Source organism: Coregonus clupeaformis, chromosome 36 (assembly GCF_020615455.1).
Source record: "Coregonus clupeaformis isolate EN_2021a chromosome 36, ASM2061545v1, whole genome shotgun sequence".
NCBI lineage: Eukaryota > Metazoa > Chordata > Actinopteri > Salmoniformes > Salmonidae > Coregonus > Coregonus clupeaformis.
In genome coordinates, this window is record NC_059227.1 from 4,202,724 (window position 1) to 4,227,953 (window position 25,230).

Here is a 25,230-nt window from a genome sequence, read left to right on the forward strand (position 1 = left end):
AGGTAGGAAGGAAGGTTGTGGTAGGTAGGAAGGTTGTGGTGGGTAGGAAAGTTGTGGTAGGTAGGATCGTTGTGGTAGGTAGGAAGGAAGGTTGTGGTAGGAAGGAAGGTTGTGGTAGGAAGGAAGGTTGTGGTAGGTAAGAATGAAGGTTGTGGTAGGTAGGAAGGAAGGTTGTGGTAGGTAGGAAGGTTGTGGTGGGTAGGAAAGTTGTGGTAGGTAGGATGGTTGTGGTAGGTAGGAAGGAAGGTTGTGGTAGGAAGGAAGGTTGTGGTAGGAAGGAAGGTTGTGGTAGGTAGGAAGGTTGTGGTAGGTAGGATGGTTGTGGTAGGAAGGAAGGTTGTGGTAGGTAGGAATGAAGGTTGTGGTAGGTAGGAAGGAAGGTTGTGGTAGGAAGGAAGGTTGTGGTAGGAAGGAAGGTTGTGGTAGGAAGGAAGGTTGTGGTAGGAAGGAAGGTTGTGGTAGGTAGGAATGAAGGTTGTGGTAGGTAGGAAGGAAGGTTGTGGTAGGTAGGAAGGTTGTGGTGGGTAGGAAAGTTGTGGTAGGTAGGATCGTTGTGGTAGGTAGGAAGGAAGGTTGTGGTAGGTAGGATGGTTGTGGTAGGTAGGATGGTTGTGGTAGGTAGGATGGTTTCTGGTTTCTGGAAGGGAGATAAAAGCACATATTAGGATACACATAGTATAAAAAGTACATGAAGTAGTGGCACATATAGTGACTAATATGTAGGGAGGGTGTCAGAACTGAGCATAACTGTAAAGTAGTGGACCCAAAGTGGCCAAGGTGGGAATGAAGAGGATCCTAACTTGTGGACTACCAACCAACTACATTGAGCCCAATGTTCAATGAAAAGAGCATTGCATTGAATTTGCAGACAGTCTGAACTCTGTATATTCTAGGTTTGATAGTCTGGACTTTTGTACTGAGAAGGACGAGCTGCTCTGGGAATTCTTGTCATTAGCACATTGATTTGGTAATAGAGGAAGTATTTGTTGCATTAAAGGGACAATAGGCATTTGCTACATATTTATTTTAACTTATAAAGTAATGATATGTACCCATTGATTCTTGAAGAATATAACTTATAAATGCCTCATGAGTTAGTTCAACTAACAAAATCAGAACCCATGTCATGAATGTCTGTGGAATGCGGTAGGCCAGAGTCAAGCGCAGGACACGGAATGAAATTAAAATCTACTTTACTGAATAGTAAAGAAATAAGCATAACCTCCAACACAGGGAGGAGCAAACCCGCTCACAAACGGCACTCGAAACAAGTAGCAAACACGCACAACACACAGTGGGAGCGAACAGGTTAAATAGGGAAGGACATAATACCATAATGGGAAACAGGTGTGCAACACTAGACAACAACCAGGTAGAACATAGAAACATAGAACACAGATCGGCAGCAGCTAGTATTCCGGTGACGACGAACGCCGAAGCCTGCCCGAACCAGAAGGAAGGGCTGTCTCGGCAGAACCCATGACAACCCAAAATACAAGCTTGTTTTACTCCAATGTTTGTAAACAAAGTAAATGTAAACAAACACTGTATAAAACAAAACATGGTTAAAACTATCATTTTGATATCATGGATGGTCAGTCCTTGCATCCATAGATATATCTCTGAATTTGAGATTGGTTACATTTCTCCAGCCCCATCCCTTTTTAGCTAAACAGGGGCGGGGACTCGCTTTGTTATTGTTTCTATTGCTGATTGCCTCTTTAACGCCTGTCGTAGTAAAGAGTTTTGAGCAGAGACAGAATCATTAGATCATTTGTTTTGGTTCTGTCCATTTGTAGCTTGTTTTTGGACACAGGTCCAGGAATGGCTAAAGGATTGCAATATTTACCTGGAACTAACCTTGCAGATAGCATTACTGGGTGATCTGAAAAATCATAGTCAATCAATCAATAATATAATAATACTTTTAGCAAAAATGTTTATTTTTAATTCACAATCTGTAGAAGCAATGAGAATAGAAAGGTTCAGAATTTTTGTAAAACATCACAGTACGGTCGAAATATATATGGCAAATAGAAATCCTATATGGATGGTGTTAAGAGATAGATGGGAGGTATTGAATAGAGTTGAAGGATGGGACTAATAACAAATAACAACAAATAATAACAAAGATAGCTAATAATGTAAGCATACTGTGTCCATAATAAGTATATAGGTTGTATGTTGGGAGCTTGTGGGAAAGAGCACAGTTAGAAAGATATGGCATATAGAAGCAAACCCGATGGACACCATGAAAATGATCGGAGAGGTTGAGAGTAGAAGAAGTTCAGGAGCAAAATATATATATATATATATATATATATAATATAATTATTGTAAAATTAACTCTGTCCATAAGGTGTAGATAGTAAGTATAGACCGGAAGTAGAGGCCTGGGCATTGTTGTTCACTAATTTACTCCAAGTAGGGAAAGGATGGTGGGGTTGAAAAGTAATAAAGGGGAGTATATATATAAAAAATAAAAAAACATGGGGGATTGGAAGTGATGCAGACAATTACATTGATAGAAGATACAATCTATCTGCAATATTAAGCTGATCCATTCCCCCTTAAAAAAAAATTTTAAAATAAAAAAATAAAAAAAATAAAGAGTTTTGAGCACATATGAACCCAGTCCCAAACCTACTCTGTGGATCTTAACCTTTTTTTTGTCAATGTGACTGCAATGGGTGAGATTCAACAGTGAGGGCAGCACAAAGAGATCCATCTCAACTGGATCACCACAGGTCTCAGTCATCTCTCCAATGTCCTATTTACATGATATAAGGATGACTGTAGGAGCAGCTGCAATGAGATAACATATATCAAATACTTAGATGACACTGTTATTCTTGATACATTAAAAAATAAAGGGAACACTTAAACAACACAATGTAACTCCAAGTCAATCACACTTCTGTGAAATCAAACTGTCCACTTAGGAAGCAACACTGATTGACAATACATTTCACATGCTGTTGTGCAAATGGAATAGACAACAGGTGGAAATTATAGGCAATTAGCAAGACACCCCCAATAAAGGACTGGTTTTGCAGGTGGTGACCACAGACCACTTCTCAGTTCCTATGCTTCCTGGCTGATGTTTTGGTCACTTTTGAATGCTGGCGGTGCTTTCACTCTAGTGGTAGCATGAGACGGAGTCTACAACCCACACAAGTGGCTCAGGTAGTGCAGCTCATCCAGGATGGCAAATCAATGCGAGCTGTGGCAAGAAGGTTTGCTGTGTCTGTCAGCGTAGTGTCCAGAGCATGAAGGCGCTACCAGGAGACAGGCCAGTACATCAGGAGATGTGGAGGAGGCCGTAGGAGGGCAACAACCCAGCAGCAGGACTGCTACCTCCGCCTTTGTGCAAGGAGGAGCAGGAGGAGCACTGCCAGAGCCCTGCAAAATGACATCCAGCAGGCCACAAATGTGCATGTGTCTGCTCAAACGGTCAGAAACAGACTCCATGAGGGCCCGACGTCCACAGGTGGGGGTTGTGCTTACAGCCCAACACCGTGCAGGATGTTTGGCATTTGCCAGAGAACACCAAGATTGGCAAATTCGCCACTGGCGCCCTGTGCTCTTCACAGATGAAAGCAGGTTCACACTGAGCACATGTGACAGACGTGACAGAGTCTGGAGACGCCGTGGAGAACATTCTGCTGCCTGCAACATCCTCCAGCATGACCGGTTTGGCGGTGGGTCAGTCATGGTGTGGGGTGGCATTTCTTTGGGGGGCCGCACAGCCCTCCATGTGCTCGCCAGAGGTAGCCTGACTGCCATTAGGTACCGAGATGAGATCCTCAGACCCCTTGTGAGACCATATGCTGGTGTGGTTGGCCCTGGGTTCCTCCTAATGCAAGACAATGCAAGACCTCATGTGGCTGGAGTGTGTCAGCAGTTCCTGCAAGAGGAAGGCATTGATGCTATGGACTGGCCCACCCGTTCCCCAGACCTGAATCCAATTGAGCACATCTGGGACATCATGTCTCGCTCCATCCACCAACGCCACGTTGCACCACAGACTGTCCAGGTGTTGGCGGATGCTTTAGTCCAAGTCTGGGAGGAGATCCCTCAGGAGACCATCCGACACCTTATCAGGAGCATGCCCAGGCATTGTAGGGAGGTCATACAGGCACGTGGAGGCCACACACACTACTGAGCCTCATTTTGACTTGTTTTAAGGACATTACATCAAAGTTGGATCAGCCTGTAGTGTGCAGCACATTCAACTATTACATTTACATTTTAGTTATTTAGCAGACGCTCTTATCCAGAGCGACTTACAGTTAGTGAGTGCATACATTCTATTTTTCATACTGGCCCCCCGTGGGAAACGAACCCACAACCCTGGCGTTGCAAACGCCATGCTCTACCAACTGAGCTACATCCCTGCCGGCCATTCCCTCCCCTACCCTGGACCAATTGTGCGCCGCCCCATGGGTCTCCCGGTCATGGCCGGCTACGACAGAGCCTGGATTCGAACCAGGATCTCTAGTGGCACAGCTAGCACTGCGACAGACCACTGCGCCACTCGGGAGACTTATGTACGTACCGCTATGTAAAGAAAAAAGTATTTAATAAGATTATTTCATTCATTCAGATCTAGGATGTGTTATTTTAGTGTTCCCTTTATTTTTTTGAGCAGTGTTTATCCACAGTAAAACAAGTCCTATATCGACATAACCTGAAAGGCCGCTCAGCAAAGAAGATGCCACTGCTCCAAAACCGCCATAAAAAAGCCAGACTACGGTTTGCAACTGCACATGGGGACAAAGATCGTACTTTTTGGAGAAATGTCCTCTGGTCTGATGAAACAAAAATAGAGCTGTTTGGCCATAATGACCATCGTTATGTTTGGAGGATAAAGGGGGTTGCTTGCCAGGCGCAGAACACCATCCCAACCGTGAAGCACGAAGGTGGCAGCATCATGCTGTGGGGGTGCTTTGCTGCAGGAAGGACTGGTGCACTTCACAAAATAGATGGCATCATGAGGAAGGAAAATTATGTGGCTATATTGAAGCAACATCTCAAGACATCAGTCAGGAAGTTAAAGCTTGGTCGCAAATGGGTCTTCCAAATGGACAATGACCCCAAGCAAACTTCCAAAGTTGTGGCAAAATGGCTTAAGGACAACAAAGTCAAGTATTGGAGTGGCCATCACAAATCCCTGACCTCAGTCCTATAGAACATTTGTGGGCAGAACTGAAAAAGCATTTGCGAGCAAGGAGGCCTACAAACCTGACTCAGTTACACCAGCTCTGTCAGTAGGAATGGGCCAAAATTCACCCAACTTATTGTGGGAAGCTTGTGGAAGGCTACCCGAAACGTTTGACCCAAGTTAAACAATTTAAAGGAAATGCTACCAAATACTAATTGAGTGTATGTAAACGTATGACCCACTGGGAATGTGATGAAAGAAACAAAAGCTGAAATAAATCATTCTCTCTACTATTATTCTGACATTTCACATTCTTAAAATAAAGTGGTGATCCTAACTGACCTAAGACAGGGAATTTTTACTAGGATTAAATGTCAGGAATTGTGAAAAACTGAGTTTAAATGTATTTGGCTAAGGTGTATGTAAACCTCAGACTTCAACTGTGTGTAGTATAAGGATAATTAAACTATAAGACTGATATATTTCTCAACATGCTCACAACCTGCCATTGAAAACAATTTTATTTTATTTGATGTTTTACTAAATAAAAATGGCGCATGTCAAGTTATGGTCAAATACTGTATGGAAAATAATAATAATAATAAAAATAATAATAATAAAAACAATTATAAGAAGAAGAAGAAGAAGAAGAAGAAGAAGAAGAAGAAGAAGAAGAAGAAGAAGAAGAAGAAGAAGAAGAAGAAGAAGAAGAAGAAGAAGAAGAAGAAGAAGAAGAAGAAGAAGAAGAAGAAGAAGAAGAAGAATAAGAATACTGATCTGTAAACCTTTTATTCAGCACTTCAACAATAACCGTTTTTAAACGTGTATCTTGTCTTTTTTTGCTATTGGGTTAAATATGAGTTAAAGTGACTAAACAGTGAGCCTGTTATTATCAGTGCCTTCAGAAAGTATTAATACCCCGTAATATAATAACTTATTCCACATTTTATTGTGTTACAGCCTGAATTTCTCACTCATCTACACACAATACCCCATAATGACAAAGTCAAAAGATGTTTTTAGACATTTTTGCAAATGTATTGAAAATGAAATACAGAAATATATTACATTACTACAAGTATTGCAAGAGTCAATACATGTTAGAATCACCTTTGGCAGCGATTACAGCTGTGAGTCTTTCTGGGTAAGTCTCTAAGAGCTTTGCACACCTGGACTGTACAATTTTTCACATTATTCTTCTGAAAATTCTTCAAGCTCTGTCAAGTGATTTGTTGATCATTGCTAGACAGCCATTTTCAAGTCTTGCCATAGATTTTCAAGCCTATTTATGTCAACACTGTAACTAGGCCACTTAGGAACGTTGAATGTCGTCTTGGTAACCAACTCCAGTGTGTATTTGGCCTTGTGTTGTAGGTTATTGTCCTGCTGAAAGGTGACTTTGTCTCCCAGTGTCTGGTGGAAAACAGACTGAACCAGGTTTTCCTCTAGGATTTTGCCAGTGCTTCGCTGTATATCCATGTATTTATATCCTAAGACACTCCTTAGTCCTCACCAATGACAAGCCAAATGATCCTTTGTCCCAACGGCAGTAAGGCAGGCTGGCCTACTGCTAATGTTGTAGTTGATAGTGTTCTGTTGTTTATAGTGTACAGATGAACCAGCTCATGAATTGCACTTTTTCTACCTGTATTTCTACCTGTATTTCTACCTGTATGTATGTTTTTTATTTTTCTACCTGTATCTCTCCTTTGTCTATCTTCCATTGTGTGTTGTTATGTTACTCCTGAACTTATTTAGGCTTGCCTCATTTATTTATTTATTTAGGCTTGACTCAAGACATTTCAGTTTTTCATGTTTTATTAATTTGTAAAAATGTGTAAAAACATAATTCCACTTTGATGGTGTATTGTGTGCAGACCAGTGACAGAGCATCTCGGGCCGTAACACAACAACATGTGGAAAAAGTCAAGGGTGTGAATCCTTTCTGAAGGCGCTGTATTGGTGACTAAACAAAATGTTCTCATGGTATTTCACAGAACATTTGGATTTTGCATGAACGCACGGCTCTGAACATAAGACACGGAGTATTACAAGTGTTTTGAAAATATACCGCATATATCAGAATATCTGTGTTTTTATTTTTTTTATTTTTTTTACATCTGTATCCTGAAACTGTTTTCCAATAAAAGCTATTCACAGTATGTACTGACCGGCGTTGTCTCTGTAATATACAGTAACTTATAATATAGGAGATACCACCTCCTTCGCTGGTGTAGATGGACGTCACGAGGATGGGCTCCTACATGTGCTCATCGATGTTGCCCTCCAGTGGGTACACACCTGGAACTCCTAGGACATGCACACAAACTAATGTGGCCGACCGCCTCGTTTCGGTCTTATGTTGCAAAATTTGAAATTGTGTTTTTTTTTTTTTTTACATTGGATAAAAGTGGTTAAGGAACAATGGGAAAGTAATTCTGCTTTGAAAGTTGATAAACTTGTAGCCCAACTTTTGAGAAAATGCCCCTTGAATGTTTTGGTACACCTACTGGAGAGCTCTTCTTTGTCTACACCCATTCAGCATCGTTCACACCCTCTTAAGCCTTAGCCACACCTATCTCTTTAAGGATTCACATGTGAGGCCATGTGGTAAACAAACGCTATATCAAATAAAATCTAAATGTATTCGTCACATGCACAGGATACAGAAGGTGTAAACGGTACAGTGAAATGGTTACTTGAATAGTAGCAATATCAAAAACAGAAAGAGTCCAGATAAAAATATTTTATAAATATTTTATAATTATTAGATGACGCTTACCCGACACACTTGTCTAAATTGATGGGTCGTGTGAAGGAAATTCTATAACCACCCCCCAGCCACATCTAGCTACGTGGATGGGTCACTATTGTCTAGACATGTACACATGTTCATGAAATACAATAGAAGGCCGTAATCACCCCCAGACACACCTGAGGGGTCATGTAATAATCCGGCCAAAGTGGAGTCTTTTGTTTAGACATGTAGCTAGCTAGGTAGCTAGCTAGCTAGCTAAACAATGAACCGGCATAATCCCAACTCATACTACTACCAATACAAACATTATCATAGCTGTAGTATGAATCTGCAGGTAGCTAAAGCTAACAAACTAGGTTCAATGTTAGCTAGCTAACATTAAGGCTATAACTAGTAATGCAAATAGATTTCTGATTCGAATAATATTACTACACAGATCATACACGTACCGTTAGCTAGCGAGCCAGCAAGCTAACTTACAGTATGCTTTAACTTAATAAAAATGACTTTCTGACCAAATGTGAAACTTATGTCTGAAAACGTAGCTAGACTCTTACCCGTATACATGGATAAACACTTCACGGCAGACTGGAACCATTTAACTCTGTTTTGTTTGTAGCTGTTTGGCCAGCATTGTGTCAAGTCACTCCGGTTCACACTGACCGTGGCGTGTGCAGAAAGTAGCGCATCACTTTTTCCAACTGATCTGTCGATAGCGTCTGCTAAATTCAGGGCATCAATGTTGTTGAGAAAAGTAGCAACACTTTTGTTGTGCTCGATGCCTAACATAATATCTTTCAAAAATGGTGCAGTAGAAAGGACTGTCAACACATACTGAGCAGCTCACGTTATAGACAGAAGCATGCTACATGGCAGACCAATCCAAACTCACCTCCCGGCATGTCCAGCCCATCCATTATCTCAGCCAATCATGGCTAGCGGGAAGGTTCCTGTCTTTTTCTGTGGCTAAATCAACTATGGATGGAATACATGTTTATTATTAAGGCACATGAAAGTTTACATGTTCCAGAAGGCATTTCTATCAAATAACACATTTTGATAAAAAAATTAATGTTTATGTTCAAATGCCTCTCCTGAGAAGAAGTGACGCACAACATTTCCTAGTTTCCTGAAACGAGTCACAGATGCATACCAATGCAGCTCTCCAGAAGAAAATAAAATAAAATTGTATTTGTCACATGTGCCGATTACAACAGGTGTAGACCTTACAGTGAAATGCTTACTTACAAGCCCTTTAACGGAAGTAGTAACCAGGGCCCAAATACTCTCAGAGTAGAAGGACTGAATCTTGGATCAGATCCCCTATGTCCTTATAATATTGTTCATTATGATCTAACCTTTTTCAAATTCTTAGTCTGAATTTTTCTCTTGGGTCAAAGTGAATTGATATCTTGGGACCTAGGCTGCTCGTATCAGCTGGTATATATGAACTTTACGGCGATGAGCTTCTAACATGTGCTCAGTGAAGTTGCTTGCCTCCCCCCTGGGAAACAGAATCAAATGCAAATGTTGCAGCTAATGCTGTAATTACCTTGACATGCTTTTCAGATAGTGAATAGACAGAATCCACTGAGTGTTATTTATTCTAAATGGAAAAGTAAAACAAATAGAAACTAATCTAAGCTCATTTATTCTGTAAAATGGGTTGCTAGCCAGTTAGTAGAACACACTGCTGCCTCTCACCATAGCTAGCTATCTAAAATAGCTAGCTACAGTGAGGGAAAAAAGTATTTGATCTCCTGCTGATTTTGTACATTTGCCCACTGACAAAGACATGATCAGTCTATAATTTTAATGGTAGGTTTATTTGAACAGTGAGAGACAGAATAACAACAAAAAATCCAGAAAAACGCATGTCAAAAATGTTATTAATTGATTTGCATTTTAATGAGGGAAATTGGAGCCCCAGGCCGAGGGAGATTGACAGTTATTTTGTGTTTCTTCCATTTGCGAATAATCGCACCAACTGTTGTCACCTTCTCACCAAGCTGCTTGGCGATGGTCTTGTAGCCCATTCCAGCCTTGTGTAGGTCTACAATCTTGTCCCTGACATCCTTGGAGAGCTCTTTGGTCTTGGCCATGGTGGAGAGTTTGGAATCTGATTGATTGATTGCTTCTCTGGACAGGTGTCTTTTATACAGGTAACAAACTGAGATTAGGAGCACTCCCTTTGAGAGTGTACTCCTAATCTCAGCTCGTTACCTATATAAAAGACACCTGGGAGCCAGAAATCTTTCTGATTGAGAGGGGGTCAAATACTTCTTTCCCTCATTAAAATGCAAATCAATTTATAACATTTTTACAGCACGATCGATTCTCTGAGCTCATCATGATGTGTTCTTAGCATTTGTCAAGGGATGTGTGTGTGTGTGTGCGCGTGTGATGTTGACTCCACAGGAATAAATGGATGTGTACATCTAGATCAGGGTTCATCAGCTAGGTTTGGCCTCTGGCCAAATTTCTTCTGAGCTAATAGTCGGCGGGCCAGAATATAATTAGTATATAATATTAGCGCAATTAATTGGCCTACACTAAAAATTGAAAAACATTTTTAACACATCTGATTAGTACATAATACATTCTGTGACAATAACATAATAATTTCGATCTGATTACGCTCATAAAATCACCATGTCTCTATTCAATTATTATTTTAGTCTATTTCTCTGTGCGTTGATTGGTGGGGGGAAACAGGTCTTCGTAGCCTGCTGTTGGCTACACTACTTGTTTTAATGTCAACATTCGTTCAGAACAATTAGCTTGATAGCAAGAGAAAATGTCTCTCTCAAAAAGTATCAAAATAAAGGTGGATAATGAAAATCAAAAGTTTCAGGGAAGAATGTACAGAGAGATATGCGTTCAGCTTACCATATTTTCCCAATGCCAAGCTAGTGTGTCTTATTTGCAATGAAAATGTCGCTGTTTGCAAAGAATTCAATCTCGGATGTCATTATGAATCTCAGCATAGAACTTTCAAAGTGGCCACCCCAGACAGAGGTCCAAAGCAGAAACATTTAAGCGTTAACTGCAAGCTTCGCACACGGCTTTTTTGGCTGACATTCTGTCACTTAAACGGGTTGAATCTCCAGTTACAAGAAAGAGGGAAAACATTCGTGGACATGGTGGACAAACTAGGCCTTTACTAAAAAAAAACTTGAGTTGTTCGATTTGGACTTGTCATCTGGAAGGCTACTGAAGAACCGACAGGCAGAGGGACCAGGCCGCAGCATGGAAGATTTCATCAAGCAGCTGAGGTACAACTTCTCCACCAGATTTGAAGACTACAGCATGCCCAAGGATATCATAGCGTTTGTATGTGCTCCTATCATAGCGTCGGGTGGCATGCTCAGAGGAATGCAGCCAATAAAGAAACGTGCATTTTTATGAGCTAACAATGTTTGGATCAACTTACACCTGCGAGTCCTCATTTTCCTCTATGAACGCATTATAGACTCAAGACAGGAACCGGCTTTCACATAAGTCAATCGAGGACTGCCAGCGCATCAAAATCATATCCATCTCACGCGACATCCACAAGATCGTGTCCGAGGGGAAATGCAACTTTTCCCATTGAGTGAGTAACTTAGTGGCCTATATGACTGTATTTAGTAAATACTAACATTATCCAGGGATATTTAGGTCTCAAGCTGACAGTATTTTCTGTTTGTTCTGTCGTTACAGGAGCAGGCTATCCCGATAGACATTCAGACACAGACATCGCCTTTTTTACTTTAAATGATTGTTTTATGTAGGATGCTACATTTTTAGCTAGTGTCAATTGTAAGTAGGTCTAATAAATAAATACAACTTCTATTAGGCCATGTATTTTGTTCTTGTGAAAGATACTGTTAAGCCTCATAGCCTACCTCAGCCAGTTGTTATTGTATATAGGCTCGGAAGAAATAGACTCCAATTAAACCCTCTTGTGGTTTGTAGTCTAATTAAAATGAAGATTATTGTTGAAATTAATTACTCGACTGTTGTAGGTTTTCTCCATCTGTTGCTGTGCAACACTTGCATAACAAGTTAGCTCTATTTTCAGCACCAGGCGCTGTTCACCTCCTGTTGATTGCGATGCGGTTACAGCTTTACGTTTCAGCAGCACAAAACGGTCCGCTGCCTGGTTTATTAGTTGAAGGTTTCCTGCATTCTCTCTCCTCATGAATGAAGTTAAAATGTAACTTTAGCAGTATTTAGGTAGTGCAACTTCCTTCTTGGGACATTGCATTTGGGAGTTTTTGCATCTCGGGTCCGAGATTTTTTATTTATTTATTTAAATGGTACAAATATTCGTAAATAATTTGGGGGTCCAAATAATATTGTTGGCGGGCCACCCTGATCTAGATGATCGTTGAGCATCAGCAGGTCTAATCTAGTGTTTATTGATCTAGTGGTTATTGATCAAGTTAGTGGTTATTGATCTAGTGGTTATTGACCTGGTTGCCTGTCAATTAACCTGCTTGCTTGTCTGCCTGCTTTATATAGAAAGCCACGTGACTCACTCTCTGTAAGAGCGATCCATTTTCGTGAACAGGGTGTACCTGGCCGGTGTGTGTATATTGTATTTTTCTATACATTTGAAGGGTATTCCCAAGGCTGAGCTGTCTGCAATTACCCTCATATTTAACATTCTGTTCACATAGCTGTTAGATGCACATACATAACATTTAACCTTCACGATACATTAAAAAAAAAAACATTTTTAGTCATTTAGCAGACGCTCTTATCCAGAGCAACTTACAGTTAGTGAGTGCATACATTTTCATACTGGCCCCCCGTGGGAATCAAACCCACAACCCTGGCGTTGAAAACGCCATGCTCTACCAACTGAGCTACACGGGAGAGTCAGCGTATACATTTCAAAAGTGTGACACTTATATAATCCCGCAGATGAAGAAGCCGGATGTGGAGGTCCTGAGCTGGCATGGTTACACGTGGTCTGCGGTTGTGAAGCCAGTTGGATGTATTGCCAAATTCTCTAAAATTGGTAGAGAAATTAACATTCAATTATCTGGCAACAGCTCTGGTAGACATTCCTGCAGTCAGCATGCCAATTGCACACTCCCTCAAAACTTGAGACATCTGTGGCATTGTGTTGTGTGACAAAACTGCATATTTTAGTGGCCTTTTTGTTGTCCCCAGCACAAGGTGCACATGTGTAATGATCATGCTGTTTAATCAAATTCTTGATATGCCACACCTGTCAGGTGGATGGATTATCTTGGCAAAGGAGAAATGCTCTTTAACAGGGATGTAAATAAATTTGTCCACAACATTTGAGAGAAATAAGCTTTTTGTGCGTATGGAACATTTCTGGGATCTTTTATTTCAGCTCATGAAACACTTTACATGTTGAGTTTATATTTTTGTTCAGTATAGATAGACGGTGTGTACAGACAGCTGCAACACTCTCATTTATCACACAACTAATGGAATTGAGTGTCAGTGAGTCATTCCTTTCAGAGGGAGAAGCTTTCCATCAACAGTCCTTGACAGAGAGAGAAGCAGACCAGGCAGCCAGGCAGCCAGGCAGCCAGGCAGCCAGGCAGCCAGGCAGCCAGGAAGGCAGGCAGGCAGGAAGGCAGCCAGGCACAGGCAGACACACATACATACTAACATATATACACACTGTTATCATAATGGAAGATACACAGAGCAGGTATAAGGAGTAGTGAAGAATAGCTCTTTGGGGAGAGGTTGGTAAAGGTTGGGAAGATATACAACCTAAATCTAACAGCTTACACTGAGTACAGATAGAAAGTGCACTGTGTGTATCAGAGGGGGTTGGTGGCACCTTCATTGGGCAGAAAGGGGTCGTGGTAATGGCTGGAGCGGAATCAGTGGAATGGTATTCGAATACATCAAACACATGGTTACCACTCTCCACCCTCCACCCTCCACCCTCCTCTCTCCTCTCTCCACTCTCCACTCTCACTCTCCACTCTCCACTCTCCACTCTCTACTCTCCACTCGCCACTCTCTACTCTCTACTCTCCACTCTCATTCTCATTCTCACTCTCCACGCCCACTCTCTACTCTCTACTCTCCACTCTCCACTCTCCACTCTCTACTCTCCACTCTCATTCTCATTCTCACTCTCCACGCCCACTCTCTACTCTCTACTCTCTACTCTCCACTCTCCACTCTCCACTCTCCACTCTCCACTCTCCACTCTCCACTCTCATTCTCCACTATATACTCTCCTTTCAATCCCTCTCTTTCCTTTCCATCCCTCCTCCATCCATCCTCCATCCCTCTCTCTCCCCTCTATCCCTCCTCCATCCCTCCTCCATCCCTCTCTCTCCTCTCTATCCCTCCTCCATCCCTCCTCCATCCCTCTCTCTCCTCTCTATCCCTCCTCCATCCCTCCTCCATCCCTCTCTCTCCTCTCCATCCCTCCTCCATCCCTCCTCCATCCCTCTCTCTCCTCTCCATCCCTCCTCCATCCCATCTCCTTCCCTCTCTCTCCTCTCCATCCCTCCTCCATCCCTCTCTCTCCTCTCTATCCCTCCTCCATCCCTCCTCCATCCCTCTCTCTCCTCTCCATCCCTCCTCCATCCCTCCTCCATCCCTCTCTCTCCTCTCCATCCCTCCTCCATCCCGCTCTCTCCTCTCCATCTCTCCTCCATCCCGCTCTCCCCTCTCCATCCCTCCTCCATCCCTCTCTCTCCTCTCCATCCCTCCTCCATCCCTCCTCCATCCCTCTCTCTCCTCTCCATCCCTCCTCCATCCCATCTCCTTCCCTCTCTCTCCTCTCCATCCCTCCTCCATCCCTCTCTCTCCTCTCTATCCCTCCTCCATCCCTCCTCCATCCCTCTCTCTCCTCTCCATCCCTCCTCCATCCCTCCTCCATCCCTCTCTCTCCTCTCCATCCCTCCTCCATCCCGCTCTCTCCTCTCCATCTCTCCTCCATCCCGCTCTCCCCTCTCCATCCCTTCTTCCAAACTTCTCCAGCCTTACAGCAAGTTCTCACCTGGAGGAGCTGTGATATGATCTCCAAAATAAACCAGTGCAATGAGATAAAGGAGAAGGACAGGCGTAGCAATTGGACGAGAGGAGGACAGGGCCTGTCATCCAGAGAAAGATAAGCAGGAGGAGTGTGTGTATGTGTGTGTGTGTGTGCGCTATAAAAAAAGATCAGCATAAATCCAGAGGTTGTGATTCCAAATCCCAGGTGGGATCATATTGAAAAATCTGTACTACGTGATCATGTCAAATGTTATCATAACTAAGGTTAGGCTTTGGGATAGGCTTAAAACTGGATTCGAAAACAAAACCGAAAGCTACTTGAAGTTAACAGGTCTCACTGTTGCCCCTAGTGGCCGGTATCCACGTCATCTCTCGACGTCCTCAGACATGGATGGACGTGGAATACTACCTTCTATCATGCCTGGTGTTGGTGTGTACCTGAGGGTGTTCCCTCCTTTATCAGCCCCAGACACTCCAGCTCTGAAGAATGCCAGGCTAGCACTCCCTGATCATCTACAATAACACCACACACAGATGCACACGCACACACACACCACACGCGCACACACACACGAATACACACACACACACAAACACCATACACACACACACACACAAACACCACACACACACACACACAAACACCACACACACAAACACCACACGCGCACACACAAACACCACACACACACACACAAACACCACACGCGCACACCCGCACAAACACACAAACACCACACATGCACACACACACACACGCACACACACACACGCACACACACACACACACACAAACACCACACGCGCACACACACACACACAAACACCACACGCGCACACCCGCACAAACACACAAACACCACACATGCACACACACACATGCACACACACACACACAAACACCACACGCACACACACACACACAAACACTACACACGCACACACAAACACCACACATGCACGCGCACACACACACACACACACACAAAAACACAGATCTCTCCAGATCACAGAGATCACACCAGATTCAAGGCAAAATAGGACGTTTTTGCAGGTCATCAAGAAGCTATGAACCCCATGTTCTAGGAAGCAGGAGGTTACTGCTTAGAACACTGCACCCTGTCCACAATGAGTTATCAAGGCCAGTCTTAACTCATGGTTAAACTAGTTTTTCTGTTTTAACCCTGTCCCAACCCTTAATCCTTAATTTAACCAATCGGAATTAATGCCTGAATTGTTAACCAAACAGAATGAATGCCTGAAGTTAACCCTAGAGTTGTTTCTGTATCCCAAACCTTAACAAGGTGCATTGACAGGGTGCATTGACAGTGTGTATTGACAGGGTGCATTGACAGTGTGTATTGACAGTGTGCATTGACAGTATGCATTGACATTGTGTATTGACAGTGTGTATTGACAAAGAAGCAAGGATCTTACCAAATAGCACTTCTTCCATATTATCTACAGAGGTCCATGCAGGCCAGCCATTTTGATTGCTATACCCTATCAGAAAGAGTAGATTCCAACGTTTCTAATTAACCTATTTCTGCCAAACAACTGTACAAATTGCACGGATGGTCTCTGTTTCAAAATCTAACTTTTTTCTAGAATAACCGTGGCTCCATGCATTCCTTATTTGACTAGGCTACTGGTGACAATCAGCAATAGCCATTCAGGATATTCCATTATATTCATGCTGTAAAATATGTGTGTATTGACAGTGTGGTAGGAGCGGAGCCTGTGATGTCTGCTAAAAGAACAAGTTGATTTCATTGGCATGGCGCAGCCATAGATTTAAACGTTTAATTACTCTGCGATTTTTAAAGTCATGTCCCCCTCTTTCCTTGACTTTTCCTAAATAAGTCTATACAACACAATGTCATTGCTAGAATCTTAATATCACAAATAGAACTGGAGTTATAACCAGTTTGAGGAGGGCATGTCGTTATTTTGAACGGTCTTCCCCCGGGCCTGCTCCGCTCCTTCTCCGATAGTTGAATGTGCCATGCCCAGTTGATAATCACCCCGATAACTGCCTCGAAACTTAACCGAAACTAATTTCACACATATAACAACAGATGAAATATATGAAGGCTAGTATGATGGGTGAGAAAAGGGGAGAAGGGGTGAGTTGATGAGCGAGGGGAAGCTAACGATGCATCGTTATGGGGAGAAGGGGTGAGTTGATGCTAACGATGCATCGTTATGTAATCACCCATTGAGAATGAAGAACAGGGAGGGCCATTCTATTGTATTCATCTATTCTAATCATAATCTCAAAACGGTGTACCCTGTATCAGTCCACCAAATCCAAGCAGTTTTATCAGTCTACTCTAGGCCTACTTGGAGTAGGCCTACACAGTGAGATCGTGCATAATTTACAATGGCAAGACCAAGACGAATGGATGCACATGCTGCGTTCAGCGATCCTACAAGATCTGAATGAAAAACGACTCCGATGGTGGGAAAGAAATGAGTCATGACATCTCTGATGATTCTTCTTCTGATTCATGCTGTATGGCTTTCCTTATCTGTAAAGGATCCATATCGGGCAGCAGGTGAGCGAGCGTCGGATAATGCTTCGGATCAGATGGCACAGGCACAGCTGTCCTAGGTGAAAGGAGGAACTCACCGCTGGCCTGCTGCTGTGTTCCACAACATGCTTGATTTGGCTGCAATCAACGCACACGTGTTGTTCAAGCAGTGCATGAACAACACCATGTGCAGGAGAGACATCATCATGGGTCTGACAACACGGGCTACGTGAGAGGGCCAAGCCAGCAGCAAAGACTCCACGCGAACCTTTTTGCGGGATCCAAATTGCACACATCTCCTGGGGGAGGAGAAAATGCAAAAAGGTGGGCAGGATGCACTCGGAACAGAACCCGGACACCCCATCTCAGATGCAAGCGACTTGTCTGTGGGAAGTGTTGCAACCAAGTGAAAGTGAAGAAGATGTGTGGTGGCTGTTAGGACAAGGGAAAACAGCTAAATGAGATCCAACTGTTGCGTGAAGACGCATACAATACTGTAAGCATGAGCCAGGCCAAAAATACTAGACTATTTTTGACTGCTGTCACATGGACACGTATATTCATTATAATGCGATTGTTTTTGCTTGTGTGCTCATTTTCAGTATTAACAAGCACGCTTGGCAACCTATACTGATGTTTAGGCTACTGACATTTTCTGATATTGTCTTCATTGACCGCTTGTAATAATAATAATATGCCATTTTGCAGACGCTTTTATCCAAAGCGACTTAACGTCATGCGCGCATACATTTTTACGTATGGGTGGTCGCGGGGATCGAACCCACTACCCTGGCGTTACAAGCGCCATGCTCTACCAATTGAGCTACAGAGGACCGCTTGTCTTGTGGTTTGTGTATTTTTATTAGTTTTGTCGTTATAAAAATAAACGTTTACTGTGTTTCAACACACATGCTTTTTGTTTCATAGTTGTAACAAAGGCACTTCACAAACACAATTTATTTTGCACTTGAAATTCTGTGTTTTTTACAAATAGCGTACAGTAACATAAACTAATTAAAATGTTATTATGTTCTTTCAAATATTTACATTTGGTATTCTAATGTTACCTAACACCTTCATAAACACAACCAAATGACATTGGCACGAAGTGGGCTCCAATGAGGCCTGGCTTTTCTAGTTAAATGTATCTATTAGACTGGTGGCTATTGGTACTCCTCGAGGGCGGCTATTCTACTGTTAAATATACATAAGGTCATTTTGACCGTCATGGCACTTTGAGGATTAATTAAGTTTTTGTCATTTATGATATTTGTCTGAAAGTACTGTAAAATACACATAATTAGGAAAAGTCAGGGACAGGTGGGTTCAAGGTTTTTATTGAAAATAAGTTATTGAAATTACAAAATGTAAAACGGTCAGATTGACTGTCTTGGCGGTTCTAGTGTTGACTTAACCCAGTCTGAATTAATGCCATAACTTAACCATAGAGTTGTTTCTGTGTGCCTAATACAGCATGCCTAATAACTCATGAGGGAGCTGTGTGCTTGGGTTTTGCTACGGCCTAATCCATAATCTGGCTCTGGCGTGTTCAATCCCGCTGATAGGCACTTTCAAAATTTGACGTTTGGAGAAAAGTTGAAAAACATCTAACTCTGCAGTGAGGCTGAGAGCTTGTTGCAGACAGAACTCCAGATACCCATTCTAACCCCTCCCAGCATTATTCCTGATAACAGTGTTGTAATTAGAACCAACAGCTGTGGTTTCTGACACATCCAGGCTACGTCTACATCCCAAATGGTACCCTATTCCCTATATAGTGCACTACGTTTGACTAGGGCCCATAGGGCTGTGGTCAAAAGTAGTGCACTATGTAAGGATTAGGGTACCATTTGGGACAAACACATCCACACCCTGTTTGCTCACTTAGCTGTTCTCTGCACAATCTGTTTCCTGCACAATCTGGTGCCCCATAGTTTATGACAAATAGCATTTGGCAGACGATGTTTGACGTTTTGTACCTTCCATGTTCAGAAGGCACAAACCAACAGATGTCTGTACTGGCCTTATTACCTACACATAATATGAGACAGAGACAAAGACAGAGACAGAGACAGAGACAGAGACAGAGACAGAGGAGAGAGAGAGAGAGAGAGAGAGAGAGAGACCAGAGAGACCAGAGAGACCAGAGAGAGAGAGAGAGAGAGAGAGAGAGACCAGAGAGAAGGGAGAGAGAGAGAGAGAGAGAGAGAGAGAGAGAGAGAGAGAGAGAGAGAGAGAGAGAGAGAGAGAGACCAGAGAGACCAGAGAGAGAGAGAGAGAGAGAGAGAGAGAGAGAGAGAGAGAGAGAGACCAGAGAGAAGGGGAGAGAGAGAGAGAGAGAGAGAGAGAGAGAGAGGAACCAGGGGAGGCCCCATTGTGCCCTGGGTTAATATAAAAGTTTGATTAAAATGTTTACGAATAATCCTGTTGACATGGACACATCTGAAATCAGGCTACCTGATGGCACTCTGATAAACGCAGAAAATCGTCAATCAAAATAAACGTTCTACCACAGTGACCAAGTTATTTTTGGTTAGCACATTTGATTCTGAGTTCAGACATACAGTATAAAGTTTGTATGTGAAAACGATATAACTCAGTTCACACGCGCTAAAGAGGGCGGCTCGCTCGGCTGGTGCTAGCAAATGTGCAGATCAAATACACTGCTGGAACGCCAATAAAGATGTTTACATGTCCTAATAATTTGAAAGATTGCTCAGAAAATCAGGTGTTTTAATCGGCGTATTCTTACTTCCATTTTGACCGTACGCCGATGAAGATAAGCAGAGTAAGGTGTTTACATCACTATTGCGTAATCTGCCTAGTGCCATAATCAGTTTAATATTGAATTACTACGGTGGATGTAAACGTACTCATTCAGAAAATCCTTTCCTGAATCAGCTGATATTGTGGGATAATATTCCCAGGTAACTAAACAACTAGACATCAAACACGCATCAAACAACTATTATGCATAATTATTGAAGAACCCCATTTATGACAGTATTGATTTTTAGTTTTATTAATCATATTAAAGTTACTCTTTCTGTTTGAAGCATTGTATTTTGCAGTCACATACGTTATTTTGGATACCATCACATAGGGAGATGCGAAATGTTACGAGGTTTCAGTACACTTCCGAGAGCTCCATATCAAAAAAGAGTCCGACAGCAATATCCAAGAATTTCACAGGATCAAGGTCAATGTGTAATTCAAATGTTAAACGCTTAGTATATCATATAGCAACAAACAACAGTATCATATAAATGTAAGGAAAGATAGAAAGGTAGCGTTATATGTCAAATGATTTTTTGCCAAATCTGTGAAGACATGAGAAACCTTTTAAACATAGGTTTTGATTCAACTCATGAACTATATTGAAAGAATCTATGCCTTTTTATATCATAATGTATTCACGTGAGAAAAAAGGCAAATGACTATGAATGACTTTGTAACAGCTCCAAACAGTTGTCCACAATAAGAAATGCTCACTGGTACCCTAGTTTATGGAAAGACCCATTTAGAGGGCGTGTTGCTTTAACAGAGCCTCAATAGATCAGACCACAGGGGGGGGAGCATTGTTTGAATGGCCTCATCTGTTTAGAGTCTAGACTGTAGAGAAAAGAAGGGTTGATTGGGTTTCCTTATAGGGAAAGACACTATGGGAGCTTTTTCATCAATACCATCATTTAAGGTGAACAGGGCCAACACTTCTCTCTCCCTCTCCACTTGTTACAACGAGCTTGCATCCCAAATTTTTTTATTTTATTTCACCTTTATTTAACCAGGTAAGCCAGTTGAGAACAGGTTCTCATTTACAACTGCGACCTGGCCAAGATAAAGAAAAGTAGTGCAATAAAAACAACACAGAGTTACATATGGGGTAAAAAAACATAAAGTCAGAAATACAACAGAAAATATATATACAGTGTGTGCAAATGTAGCAAGTTATGGAGGTAAGGCAATAAATAGGCTATAGTGCAGAATAATTACAATAGTATTAACACTGGAATGCTAGATGTGCAAGAGATTATGTGCAAATAGAGATACTGGGGTGCAAAAGAGCAAAATAAATAACAATATAGGGATGAGGTAGTTGGGTGGGCTAATTTCAGATGGGCTGTGTACAGGTGCAGTGATCGGTAAGGTGCTCTGACAACTGATGCTTAAAGTTATTGAGGGAGATAAGAGTCTCCAGCTTCAGAGATTTTTGCAATTCGTTCCAGTCATTGGCAGCAGAGAACTGGAAGGAATGGCGGCCAAAGGAGGTGTTGGCTTTGGGAATGACCAGTGAGATATACCTGCTGGAGCGCAGACTACGGGTGGGTGCTGCTATGGTGACCAATGAGCTAAGATAAGGCGGGGATTTGCCTAGCAGTGATTTATAGATGGCCTGGAGCCAGTGGGTTTGACGACGAACATGTAGTGAGGACCAGCCAACAAGAGCGTACAGGTCACAGTGGTGGGTAGTGTATGGGGCTTTGGAGACAAAACGGATGGCACTGTGATAGACTACATCCAATTTGCTGAGTAGAGTGTTGGAGGCTATTCTATTTATAGTGCACTACTTTTGGAAAAAAAGTGATGTGCTGGGAGAACAACTGTGATTTAGTTCCCTCCAAATCATTGATCAGTGATAATTCGCTAATGGAACCTCAACATAATAAACTATAGCAAGACGCGTGGTCAAATTATGAAAATGCATGGATAAAAGCTGCAATCAATAAAAAGTGCAAAGAAGAACACAGGTAAAACAAATGGCTCTCATAAAGGAATGAAGTGTCAATATAAAAGTAACCTAAAGAGTCCTTTGTATTGAAGCCTACATAATATTGGACAGTGGCCTGGTATACAGAAAGCTATGCGCCTTTACACATCAGTTTGGACATCTTCTGCGCTTCATTGATAGCTGGAAAATGCTTGAAGATTCACCAAATATAATATAATAGAATAGAATGAAATAGAAGAGGATTGCAATTAATACCAATGTATTATTTTTTTGTATTTGACACAGCAACTAAAATATTATATTCACCACCCACACACTGTTCATTGAACACTACATGGCCAAAAGTATGTGGACCCCAGCTCGTCGAACATCTCATTCCAAAATCATGGGTATTATTATGGAGTTGGTCCCCCCTTTGCTGCTATAACAGCCTCCACTCTTCTGGGAAGGCTTTCCACTAGACGTTGGAACATTGCTGCGGATGGAACATTGCTGAAGTCGGCGTTCCAATTCCTCCCAAAGGTGTTCGATGGGGTTGAGGTTTGATTATATTTCATTTATTAGGATGGCCATTAGCGGACGCCCATAGCGACAGCTAGTCTTACTGGGGTCCGACACTTTACATGTTTGACATTAGAGAAGCTTCCATTTAAAGAAAACCCTCTGAGTTCATTTAGATAGATAGCTCTGAATCCACGATATGGCAGAGGTTGAAAAGCCATAACACGTTTTTTGGTTATGGTCAATAATATTGTAATGACCTGGCTAGATCATAAATGAGCAATTGTCCAGACAGAGGTTTGAGTTTACGAATTCCCGGTTTATGAACCAAACTCAACACAGGCTACTGTTTGGCCGTAGCCCACGCCAAATAAATCCAGGAAACCCGTATAAAACAACCGTGACCAGCTCTTGTTAAGACCAGACGTAAGAGAGAAAACAATAGCTAAGCATGGTCTTAAACTAGCGATGCCCCCCAACCACCAGGATGACCGGCACCAGAACATTCCAGGCATTCCCGTGGTTGGCAGATAGCAGGTTGACTGGCATGTCGGACCCCGCGAACACTGGGTACTGTTAAGTACAACACAACCAACGAACAGCGTAACACATAACACACAGTCTGTGCGGGTCGCTACAATATCAAATCTAACAGTACAGCTCCCACAATCTTCTTATTATAAAAAAAAATTCAACCAATCGGCATTCATTTTGTGTCATTGTTCAGTGGCAGTACATGTTGAGTGCCCTTCTCTATAAGCATGCTGAAAGTATGTTGTTAATTTGTTTACAGAGAAAAATAGCGTTGTATTTGGTCAAACAGTTTGCTAAGAGCTGGCAGCAAGCTGATAGGTCTGCTGTTAGAACCAATAAAGGCCGCTTTACCACTCTTGGACAGCGGAATGATTTTGGCTTCCCTCCAGGCCTGAGGACAAAGACTTTCCTCTAAACTCAGATTAAAGATATGAGAGATAGGAGTGGCTATAGAGTCAGCTACCATCCTCAGTAGCATTCCATCGAAGTTGTCAATGCTAGGAAGTTTGTCATTATTGATCGATAACTTTACAAAACTCAAACTTACAATGCTTTTCTTGCATTATTTGTTTTTTTATGCATGAGTACAATGGCTCACTGTTCGTGGTTGCCATTTCCTGCCTAAGTGTGCCCTATTTGCCAATGAAGTAATCATTAAAATAATTGGCAACATCATATGATTTTGTGATGAATAAGCCATCTGATTAGATGAAAGTTGAATTTTCTTTCTGCCCATAATTTCATTTAAAGTACTCCAAAGTGTTCCATCATTCTTTATATCATTGATATTGGCTTCATAATACAGTTTTTCTTTTTTGTTGTTGAGTTTAGTCACATTATTTCTCAATTTGCAGTAAGTCAGCCAGTCAGATGTGCAGCCAGACATATTAGCCACTCCATTTGCCCCGTCTCTTTCAACCAGACAGTTTTTCAATTCCTCATCAATCCATGGAGCCTTAACATTTCTAACAGTCAGTTTCTTAACAGGTGCCTGTTTATCAATCATTGGAAGAAGCAATTTAATAAATGCATCAAGTGCAGCGTCTGGATGCTCCTATTAATCACATCAGACCAACATATATTTTAACATAATCCACATAAGTCACAGCAAAATCTTTTGTATGATCTCTTATACACTATTTTAGGCACAGCTTTTTGAACTTTGGCTTTCCTGGAGATAGCCACTACATTGTGATCACTGCATCCAATGGGTACGGATAAAGCTTTAAAACAAAGTTCTACAATAGCCCTCAAGAAAACCCTGCTAGCTTGATAGGCAGCTAGCTAGCAGCTAGGCTAGCTGCTACGCCAAACAGCTCCTCAGACCCAGCCTTGGTCGGCAGGATCACTGGACAAATAGTAGAGGTCCCAGCAACCGTGTCACGGGATACAAACTCAAAAGGTAGCTAGCTAGTAACCAAACTTTTTCAAAAGACTCCAAAACAACAAACCGAGCTCTCCCTCATTCGAAGTTCAATGTCAGGGCTCTGTGCAGGCCAGTCAAGTTCTTCCACACCGATCTCAACAAATCATTTCTGTATGGACCTCGCTTTGTGCACAGGGACATTGTCATGCTGAAACAGGAAAGGGCCTTCCCCAAACTGTTGCCACAAAGTTGGAAGCACAGAATTGTCTAGAATGTCATTGTATGCTGTAGTGTTAAGATTTCCCTTCACTGGAACTAAGGGGCTTAGCCTGAACCTGAAAAAAAGCCACAGACCATTATTCCTCCTCCACCAAACTTTACAGTTGGCACTGTGCATTCGGGCAGGTAGCGTTCTCCTGGCATCCGCCAAACCCAGATTCACTTTACACCTCTCCAGCCGACGCTGGGCATTGCGCATGGTGATCTTAGGATTGTGTGCGGTTGCTTGGCCATGGAAACCCATTTCATGAAGCTCCCGACTAACAGTTATTGTGCTGACGTTGCTTCCAGAGGCAGTTTGGAACTCGGTAGTGAGTGTTGCAACCGAGGACAGACGATTTTTACGCGCTAAGCGCTTCATCACTCGGCGGTCCC